Genomic DNA, 12,500 nt, shown 5'->3' on the forward strand with positions numbered 1-12,500 from the left:
ATTCTGCTTGCAGTCACTCTAAAGACACCAGATTTAAAGACTAGAGACCCAGTTAAATAAAAAAAAATGCCCTTTTACAGATGCCTTTACTTCCATCCATCTATTCAACTTCCCCCGGGTGATCATCTTTGTTCAACCCTACGACAGCCCGTCAATCGCCCTTAACTTTTTCCTCTTCATCGCTTTTGTGACATAGCGTGACCTCCTACCTTGAAATGGCATCAAGACATTGTCACGAATGATTAAGTTATTCGAGATACTATTAAATATTCATATAGATAATCATGCTGTGTGTTTTACTGATGCGATATTGCTCTTGAAATACATTTATTATTATGAATATTGTTTTTGGCAGAAATAACTCTTAGTTTTAGTCTCATTTTGGATTTAATGCGTCAATATAGTTGGTGTATGTATGGGAATAAGGAGTTAATTTTTATATGAGGAACTGAAATTATCCAGCAATAATATAGTTAAATTACTATCGATATATATATATATATATATATATATATCGATCTATCTATCTATCTATCTATCTATCTATCTATATATATATATATATATATATATATATATATATATATATATATATATATATATACATACATACATATATATATATATATATATATATATATATACATACATACATATATACATATATATACACACACATATATATATATATATATATATATATATATATATATATATATATATATATATATATATATATATATATTCTACGTCCCTGATAGTATGGCATTTTTTTTCAATAAAATATCCATCATTCCGCAAATGAAATTAAAACCATTTCTCATTTACCTGTGTTTTTTTTTTTACTTAAAGCTAAATTTCATTCAACTTTATATGTTATTTCTAAAAAAAAACTGTTGGTATTTATCAATCATTTATGCCTAAGAAAATATGTTCTTGAAAATACTTCAGTAAAAAATAAAAAATTAAAGAATTTTAAGATATAAACATATAGTTAATATATAATAATTACTGGGATACATCCAAATGACTGTGAAATAAGGAAACGAATTTAAAAATTCACATCTGATTATTTGATGAAATGTTAATAAATTATGTAATTTTTTCTTTTTTGTTTTTTACTCTTAATTCTCTCGGGAAATTAAACTAGATTATGTCATGCGTTTCATATCCGTGCGGCCGTCTTTTTACGTAAACCTTCAGTGACAGTAATTTCTATGTAAATTAAAAATTTTGGATTCAACACCTTTTCGAGGAAATTGAACTCGCAAGAAAAAAATCTTAATCTTATTTATTCACAAATTGCAAGGATCATGTTAACATGTTTAGCTAGTTTAGTACGTCCCAATTTTTTTTCTTTTTATTCTTTTTTTAATGATATGGTTTTCCACTTTCTTTGGTTAGAGTTCTCTTGCTTGAAAGTACACTCGGGTGCGCTATTCTTTCGTGTTTCTCTTCCTCTTGCTTTTTTTTTCAAGTTTTTTTAGTTTATATATGAAAGATCTAATTTAATATTAGCACTGTTCTTAAAATATTTAATTCTGTTCATCTCTTCTCTGTAGTTTATTTATTTCCTTGTTTCCTTTCCTCACTAAGCTATTTTCCCTGTTGGAGCCCTTGGGCACATAGCATCTTGCTTTCTCAACTAGTGTTGTAGCTTAGCATGTAGTAACAACAACAAGAACAACAATAATAATAATAATAATAATAATAATAATAATAATAATAATAATAATAACAATAATAATAACAATAATAATAATAATAATAATAATAATGATATTGAATAAAACTTTATTTTCTGTCTTACATTTCTTGATATAATTTATTCTTCCTTTGCAATATGAATATATGTAATGTAATATAATTACCACAATGAAAATAATTGTTTTACCATAAAGAGCAAATAAGAACAGTTGTTGATATATTGCAATTAAACAGTTGATGAATGAAATGTATATTTTTGGAAATATCTCTGATTCATCGTTACCAAAGGAAAATAACTATTTAAAACGTAACATAACTAACAATTATAAAAATAATATTCTGGTAACGATTATGATGGGGAAACATCAGTAGAAATATATTAACGTAAGATATGAACAAAGTTTTGATTCTCTAAAAGAATAAATAATTTAAATTTACCCATTTAAGTATAAAGAATTTTTTCTAAATATTCAACAATTGAATTTTTTTTCCAGACTTCCTCCATCTTCTCCCCCTCCCTTAAAAAAATAAAGCTTATGGCTTCTATATTCAGTAATACACTTTGATCTCTCTCTCTCTCTCCTCTCTCTCTCTCTCTCTCTCTCTCTCTCTCTCTCTCTCTCTCTCTCTCTCTCTCTCTCTCTCTCTCTCTCTCTCGTTTTGACTGATGTCGAAAGATTAATGAAATTGCTTATAATTCCATATTCCTTCAATATTAAAGTATTGCAATTATTACAATTAACAACTAGATGATTATACCCACTTCTAACCCGGATTTTTTTTTATATATACACCCTGATTTACTTGTTATTATGCTTTGGTTCAACTTTCTTATCTGTGTGACCTCTGTATAGGTACTACAATTAAACACACTCACAAACACACACACACACACACACATATATATATATATATATATATATATATACATATATATATATATATATATATATATATATATATATACATAAATATATGTGTATATACACACACACACACACACACATATATATATATATATATATATATATATATATATATATATATATATATAAATACATATATATATATATATATATGTGTGTGTGTGTGTGTGTGATATATACAAATATATTTACATATGTATTTGTATATACTATATATATATATATATATATATATATATATATATATATATAATATATATATATATATGTATATATATATATATATATATATATATATATATATGTGTGTATATATATAACCAAATAGAATCGTTGTTTGGGGCACTGGAAGTCTCTCCCGTTGTAAGCACCCGTCAACACGAGAGCAAATAAACTTTTTTTTTATTTTTTTTTTTCACGGCAACGAGAGTCTCTTCTGCTGTAAGCAACCAACGATACAAGAGCAGAATAATAGAATTGTTTTTCACATTACTGAAAGTCTTCCCTGTTGCAAGTAGCCATCAATACGAGAGGAAATACTTTTTTTTTTTTTTGTGGCACCAGAGATGTCCCCTGTTGGAAGCAGCCGTCGAAGCGAGAGCAAATAGACTCGATTTTCGTGGTAACAGAAATCTCTCTTGTTGGAAGCAGCCGTCGAAGCAAGTGCAAATAGACTCGATTTTCGTGGTAACAGAAATCTCTCCTGTTGGAAGCAGCCGTTGAAGCAAGAGCAAATAAAACCCGTTTTTGGAGGCACAAAAACTCTCTACTGTTGGAATCAGCTGTCAAATCGAGAACAAATAGACTCGTTTTCCGTGGCACCAGAAACCTCTACTGTTGGAAGCAGCCGTCGAAGCGAGAGCAAATAGACTCTTTTTTTCGCGACACCAGAAATATCTCTTGTTTGAAGCAGCCGTCAAAAGCGGGAAAAAATAGACTCCCTTTTTTGCTGCACCGGTTGCAGAAAATGACGAGAAATTCCCATTTATGAATAACTCAGGAGATGTCTAAACTGATCCGTTTTCAGCCTCGTTCCGACGAGTCTGGGATTAGGAAACATTTTGGAGAAATTTTCTTGTTTTAATTTTCATACTCATTTTCACTTTTCTATTTTCGGTTGTTTTAATGTAGAAATAAAATTCTTGGAATGAAACAAATGTTTTATTTTGGTTTTATGGATTATACAACGATAGGATTATGGTCCGATACTAATTGATATTTATACTGGAATTTACTACAAATTTTTTAAGGCTTTAATTGTCCGTTATTGGATGGTGTTTGACGTGAAGCAAAAGGTTCTAAAGAAAATATAAAAGCTTTGTTTGGTACTTTTGGATGTGATGTCGTCATGTCATCGATATAATGATCATCCTTTTAACTGCACCAACTTAAATGACGTTCAATATATGTAAATAATAGATATCAGGTGCTGTTTTGGTATGCGAGCTCAGAGTCGTGCTTTTGCTTTGGTATACGATCTTACCTCACTTCACGGCCAAGCAAGAACTATCTATCGATCTATCTATCTATATATACACATATATATATATATATATATATATATATATATATATATATATACCAGGAATAATTATCTAAGAAATAATAATCCATCATTGATGTGGGCGTGAGCAGCTCAACATTACCGCTTGCCAGTACATACAGAGCGTGGTTTTTATTTTTTCGCGAGCAAAGCAAAACCCATTAGATTTTTAATTTTTTTTTTTTTTATCTTTTGAAAATATTGAAATCGCATAGAAAATCGAAAGAATAATTTCTAAGATCACGCTATAAATGAGATCGCATAACAAGAGAGCACCAGATATCAATAAAAACTAAATGCAACTTAAAAAAAAAAAAAAAAAAAAAAAAAAAAAACAATAAGTGGTAGAACTTGAAACACAAGCGAACAAAAAAAACATTGAAACGACCCAATACATTTAAAAACATACGAGGAAGCTAAAATGGAAAAGCGGTCATTGACATTTAAATTCAAACCGATTCCCACCTCTCGAACAGAATCCCGGAAGATTCGTTCGCGGAAAATTCTAATCCAGAATTTCCTGGAAATCTTCCCGTCAATTTACACCACCCGCGCGTTTATGCCGAAGGTCAGCCAGATCCACGCAACCCTCGAGGCCTGCGTCAAGACTCCAAAGGGCCGTAATTGTCGTCCAATGCGCGTAATTATAAACATTGACCTTGGGACGGAAGTTTAATGATTGCGATTAGGATGGGAGCAGCGTGCTCTCGACCTCGCACACAAATGGCGAGGACATATGCTGGCTGCTTAGACCCCGAAGTGAGTATCACGTTCTTCCGCATTTGCATTTAAACAACGAATTCCAGAACTGTACGACAAGACTTAGGGGGTGTTTTTAAATGGTCTAAGGGGCGACTTGCAAGGAATTTCGTATTGTAATTCTCTTTGCTTATACATATACTGTGTATATAAATATATATATATATATATATATATATATATATATATATATATATATATATATATATATATATATATATATATATATATATATATGTATGTATATACATATATATCAGGTTTTTCATTATTATTATTACTCTGTTAGTAACTATATATAATTGCAGAGAAGCTGTTTATTATGGCAAATAAGATATATATATATATATATATATATATATATATATATATATATATAATTTCTTTACCTAGATCCTTTTATGGGGATTTTCGGTAAATAATGAATAATCAAAATTAAATATTTTAAAAACAGTAAAATCAAAACAGATATTTCATATGTAAAGTATAAAAACACTTATGTCAGCCTGCTCAACATAAAAACATTAGTAGCAAGTTTGAACTTTTGAAGTTCTACCGATTCAACTATCCGATTAGGAAGATCATTCCATAGCTAGCTAACAGCTGGAATAAAACTTCTAGAATACTGTGTAGTATTACTGTTAATCTCTATATTGCGTATATAAATATGCCAATCTAAATGCATACATGTACACGTACGTATAAATATGCGTTTCTTTGTATAGTGGCCTATGCATGTCCATGAAAATATGCATGCATTCACGTAGAGGAGGCAAAACATGTCTCAATCTATGCTTCCACCTTTCTACACTACCCTATAGTCAATTCTTTTTAGTGAGGCAGATTTGCACCCAATCGGAGGGGTGCCCTTTTAGCTGGGAAAGGTTTCCAGATAGCTGATTGGTTGGACAAGATATTTCTAACCAATCAGATAGTAGGAAACTTTTCCGAGCTAAAGGGCACCCATGCGAGTCAGTGCAACTGCGCATCATTAAAAAATATTAAGTATAGGATACAAGTGATTACGGTAGACTGTATCCCTAACAAGAGAACAACCCAAGTGCCTTGTTATCTCCCCAAAAGTGTTGCATAAAGAGTCTGGTCGACCTCGGGCGAAGAGGAAAGAAAAATAGAGGAGAAAAAATGGAACATGGACGGAATTCCAGGGTTTTAGAGTAAATGTAAGCTTTTAGAAAACTGCTCGTGTAGGCGAAGAGTAATAGGTTTGCCGTAACGGTTGGGTTGTTACGTCGAACCGAGTGCTCTCTCTCTCTCTCTCTCTCTCTCTCTCTCTCTCTCTCTCTCTCTCTCTCTCTCTCTCTCTCTCTCTCTCTCTCTCTCTCTAGATACTGTTCACTTTACAGGTTGATAAGTCGAAACGAATTTCTCTCTCTCTCTCTCTAGATACTGCTCACTTTACAGGTTGATACGTCAAAAAAATTCTCTCTCTCTCTCTCTCTCTCTCTCTCTCTCTCTCTCTCTCTCTCTCTCTCTCTCTCTCTCTCTCTCTCTCTCTCTCTCTCTCTCTCTCTCTCCTCATCTTTAACTGAAACGGTCAAATTGGATTGGCTGATGTTCACTTTATAGATGAATTGAATGTTGTTTTATGTTATTTTCCTTATATTGAAAGTGTGGAGATAAGTATTTTAAGAATGTAGCTACCGATAATTTTAATAGATCACTTAATGGTATTTTTTCGAATATATTCCAAAAATCAAATAACTAAAATTTAGATTATATGAAGTTTTTCTCTCCAAAATTATTTGTCTTCAGTCGATATCCGTCATATATGGGGACTATTAATAGGAAAAGATTAGGTACTATGAATTTTTATACATGAAATATCTCAACTATCCCAAGTTTACCAACAATATTATTCATTAATGATAAGGATAAAATGCTTATCAATAATCTAATCTGTGTAATGTCCTATCCCTAGTCCAGCTGTTGCATTATAAGAAATGATAAATGATTGATTTATTTGTATTTTCATTTTGATTTCAGTGCTGCATTTTCGGTTTCTATTATTATTATTATTATTATTATTATTATTATTTGCTAAGCTACAACCTTAGTTGGAAAAGCAGAATGCTATAAGCCCAGGGGCTCCAACAAGGAAAATAGCCCAGTGAGGAAAGGAAACAAGGAAAAATAAAATATCTTATGAACAGTAACATTAAATTAAAAATTTCCTATATAAACTATAAAAACTATAAAAAAAAGAGGAAGAAAAATAAAATAGAATAGTGTGCCTGAATGTACCCTCAAGCAAGAGAACTGTCATCCAAGATAGTGGAAGACCATAGTAGAGAGGCTATGGCACTACCCAAGACTAGAGAACAATGGTTTGATTTTGGAGTGTCCTTCTCCTAGAAGAGCTGCTTACCATAGCTAAAGAGCCTCTTCTACCCTTAACAAGAGGAAAGTGGCCACTGAACAAATATAGTGCTGTAGTTAACCCCTGGAATGAAATAAGAATGAAAGCTGAGAAAACTATCTTTCTCAAAGAACTAAAATGGTGAAACAATCATAGAATCGAGACAGTAAATATCATTATCAAACATCAGAATGGCTACTAAACTAATGGATATCACGCCTCCGTTAATAGAAATGGGAAAGAACCTAAAATACAAAGAACTACAGTTGTGAAAGAATCATAGAATCGAGACTATAAATATTATAAAACATAAGAATGGTTACGAAACTGGTGAATATTTAGTCTGACTTCCTAGAAATGGGAAAGAAACTAAAGCACAAATCACAACAATTACATAAGAATCATAGAATGGCACCTTTCAAAATTACTATCGTGCACCAGAATGGCTACGAACCTACTGGAAACCTACCTTCCCTTCCTAGAAATAGAAAAGAAACTACAAAACAGAGAACTACAATTGTGATCGAATCATAGAATAGAGCCTGTAAATATTACTATCATACATCAAAATGGCTACAAAACTAATGGAAATTTAGTCTCACTGCCTAGAAATGGGAAAGAAACAAAGAACTACAACTAAAAGAATCATGGAATGGCACCTTTCAATATCATTATCGTACACCAGAATGGCTACAAAACTGAAGGAAATCTAGCCTGCCTTCCTAGAAATGGGAAAGAAGCTAAAAATAGAAAACTACAATTGTGAAAGAATCATAGAATCGACACTATAAATATCATCATACATCAGAATGGCTTCGAACCTAAAATATAATCATACATCAGAATGGCTACGACCCTAAAATATGATCATACATCAGAATGGCTACGACCCTAAAATATTATCATACATCAGAATGGCTACGACCCTAAAATATTATCATAAATCAGAATGGCTACGACCCTAAAATATTATCATACATCAGAATGGCTACGACCCTAAAATATTATCATGCATCAGAATGGCTACGACCCTAAAATATTATCATACATCAGAATGGCTACGAACCTAAAATATTATCATGCATCAGAATGGCTACGACCCTAAAATATTATCATACATCAGAATGGCTACGAACTTAAAATATTATCATGCATCAGAATGGCTACGACCCTAAAATATTATCATACATCAGAATGGCTACGAACCTAAAATATTATCATACATCAGAATGGCTACGAACCTAAAATATTATCATGCATCAGAATGGCTACAACCCTAAAATATTATCATACATCAGAATGGCTACGACCCTAAAATATTATCATACATCAGAATGGCTACGAACCTAAAATATTATCATGCATCAGAATGGCTACAACCCTAAAATATTATCATACATCAGAATGGCTACGAACTTAAAATATTATCATGCATCAGAATGGCTACGACCCTAAAATATTATCATACATCAGAATGGCTACGAACCTAAAATATTATCATACATCAGAATGGCTACGAACCTAAAATATTATCATACATCAGAATGGCTACGAACCTAAAATATTATCATACATCAGAATGGCTACGACCCTAAAATATTATCATACATCAGAATGGCTACGACCCTAAAATATTATCATACATCAGAATGGCTACGAACCTAAAATATTATCATGCATCAGAATGGCTACAACCCTAAAATATTATCATACATCAGAATGGCTACGAACCTAAAATATTATCATACATCAGAATGGCTACGAACCTAAAATATTATCATACATCAGAATGGCTACGACCCTAAAATATTATCATACATCAGAATGGCTACGACCCTAAAATATTATCATACATCAGAATGGCTACGAACCTAAAATATTATCATGCATCAGAATGGCTACGAACCTAAAATATTATCATACATCAGAATGGCTACGACCCTAAAATATTATCATACATCAGAATGGCTACGAACCTAAAATATTATCATACATCAGAATGGCTACGACCCTAAAATATTATCATACATCAGAATGGCTACGAACCTAAAATATTATCATACATCAGAATGGCTACGACCCTAAAATATTATCATACATCAGAATGGCTACGAACCTAAAATATTATCATACATCAGAATGGCTACGAACCTAAAATATTATCATACATCAGAATGGCTACGAACCTAAAATATTATCATACATCAGAATGGCTACGAACCTAAAATATTATCATACATCAGAATGGCTACGAACCTAAAATATTATCATACATCAGAATGGCTACGAACCTAAAATATTATCATACATCAGAATGGCTACGAACCTAAAATATTATCATACATCAGAATGGCTACGAACCTAAAATATTATCATACATCAGAATGGCTACGAACCTAAAATATTATCATACATCAGAATGGCTACGACCCTAAAATATTATCATACATCAGAATGGCTACGAACCTAAAATATCATAAATCAGAATGGCTACGAACCTAAAATATTATCATACATCAGAATGGCTACGAACCTAAAATATTATCATGCATCAGAATGGCTACGAACCTAAAATATTATCATACATCAGAATGGCTACGACCCTAAAATATTATCATGCATCAGAATGGCTACGACCCTAAAATATTATCATACATCAGAATGGCTACGACCCTAAAATATTATCATACATCAGAATGGCTACGACCCTAAAATATTATCATACATCAGAATGGCTACGACCCTAAAATATTATCATACATCAGAATGGCTACGACCCTAAAATATTATCATACATCAGAATGGCTACGACCCTAAAATATTATCATACATCAGAATGGCTACGAACCTAAAATATTATCATACATCAGAATGGCTACGAACCTAAAATATTATCATACATCAGAATGGCTACGAACCTAAAATATTATCATACATCAGAATGGCTACGAACCTAAAATATTATCATACATCAGAATGGCTACGAACCTAAAATATTATCATACATCAGAATGGCTACGAACCTAAAATATTATCATACATCAGAATGGCTACGACCCTAAAATATTATCATACATCAGAATGGCTACGAACCTAAAATATTATCATACATCAGAATGGCTACGAACCTAAAATATTATCATACATCAGAATGGCTACGACCTAAAATATTATCATACATCAGAATGGCTACGAACCTAAAATATTATCATACATCAGAATGGCTACGAACCTAAAATATTATCATACATCAGAATGGCTACGAACCTAAAATATTATCATACATCAGAATGGCTACGACCCTAAAATATTATCATACATCAGAATGGCTACGAACCTAAAATATTATCATACATCAGAATGGCTACGACCCTAAAATATTATCATACATCAGAATGGCTACGAACCTAAAATATTATCATACATCAGAATGGCTACGACCCTAAAATATTATCATACATCAGAATGGCTACGAACCTAAAATATTATCATACATCAGAATGGCTACGACCCTAAAATATTATCATACATCAGAATGGCTACGAACCTAAAATATTATCATACATCAGAATGGCTACGACCCTAAAATATTATCATAAATCAGAATGGCTACGAACCTAAAATATTATCATACATCAGAATGGCTACGAACCTAAAATATTATCATACATCAGAATGGCTACGAACCTAAAATATTATCATGCATCAGAATGGCTACGACCCTAAAATATTATCATACATCAGAATGGCTACGAACCTAAAATATTATCATGCATCAGAATGGCTACGAACCTAAAATATTATCATACATCAGAATGGCTACGAACCTAAAATATTATCATGCATCAGAATGGCTACGACCCTAAAATATTATCATACATCAGAATGGCTACGAACCTAAAATATTATCATACATCAGAATGGCTACGAACCTAAAATATTATCATACATCAGAATGGCTACGAACCTAAAATATTATCATACATCAGAATGGCTACGAACCTAAAATATTATCATGCATCAGAATGGCTACGAACCTAAAATATTATCATACATCAGAATGGCTACGAACCTAAAATATTATCATACATCAGAATGGCTACGAACCTAAAATATTATCATGCATCAGAATGGCTACGAACCTAAAATATTATCATACATCAGAATGGCTACGAACCTAAAATATTATCATGCATCAGAATGGCTACGAACCCTAAAATATTATCATACATCAGAATGGCTACGAACTAAAATATTATCATGCATCAGAATGGCTACGACCCTAAAATATTATCATACATCAGAATGGCTACGAACCTAAAATATTATCATACATCAGAATGGCTACGAACCTAAAATATTATCATACATCAGAATGGCTACGAACCTAAAATATTATCATGCATCAGAATGGCTACGACCCTAAAATATTATCATACATCAGAATGGCTACGAACCTAAAATATTATCATACATCAGAATGGCTACGAACCTAAAATATTATCATACATCAGAATGGCTACGAACCTAAAATATTATCATACATCAGAATGGCTACGAACCTAAAATATTATCATACATCAGAATGGCTACGAACCCTAAAATATTATCATACATCAGAATGGCTACGAACTAAAATATTATCATGCATCAGAATGGCTACGACCCTAAAATATTATCATACATCAGAATGGCTACGAACCCTAAAATATTATCATACATCAGAATGGCTACGAACCTAAAATATTATCATACATCAGAATGGCTACGACCCTAAAATATTATCATACATCAGAATGGCTACGAACCTAAAATATTATCATACATCAGAATGGCTACGAACCTAAAATATCATAAATCAGAATGGCTACGAACCTAAAATATTATCATACATCAGAATGGCTACGAACCTAAAATATTATCATACATCAGAATGGCTACGACCCTAAAATATTATCATACATCAGAATGGCTACGAACCTAAAATATTATCATACATCAGAATGGCTACGAACCTAAAATATTATCATGCATCAGAATGGCTAAGAATCTACTGGAAATCTAGCCTCCCTTCCTAGAAATGAGAATGGAACCGCAAGAAAGATTTTGCGCCCCGAACTGCAGTCGTGACAGAGTGATCGAATTAATCTCTGCCCAGGACAGGCGACTCGCACTAGATTTTACAACC

This window comes from Palaemon carinicauda, chromosome 20, assembly GCF_036898095.1.
Source record: "Palaemon carinicauda isolate YSFRI2023 chromosome 20, ASM3689809v2, whole genome shotgun sequence".
Taxonomy (NCBI): domain Eukaryota; kingdom Metazoa; phylum Arthropoda; class Malacostraca; order Decapoda; family Palaemonidae; genus Palaemon; species Palaemon carinicauda.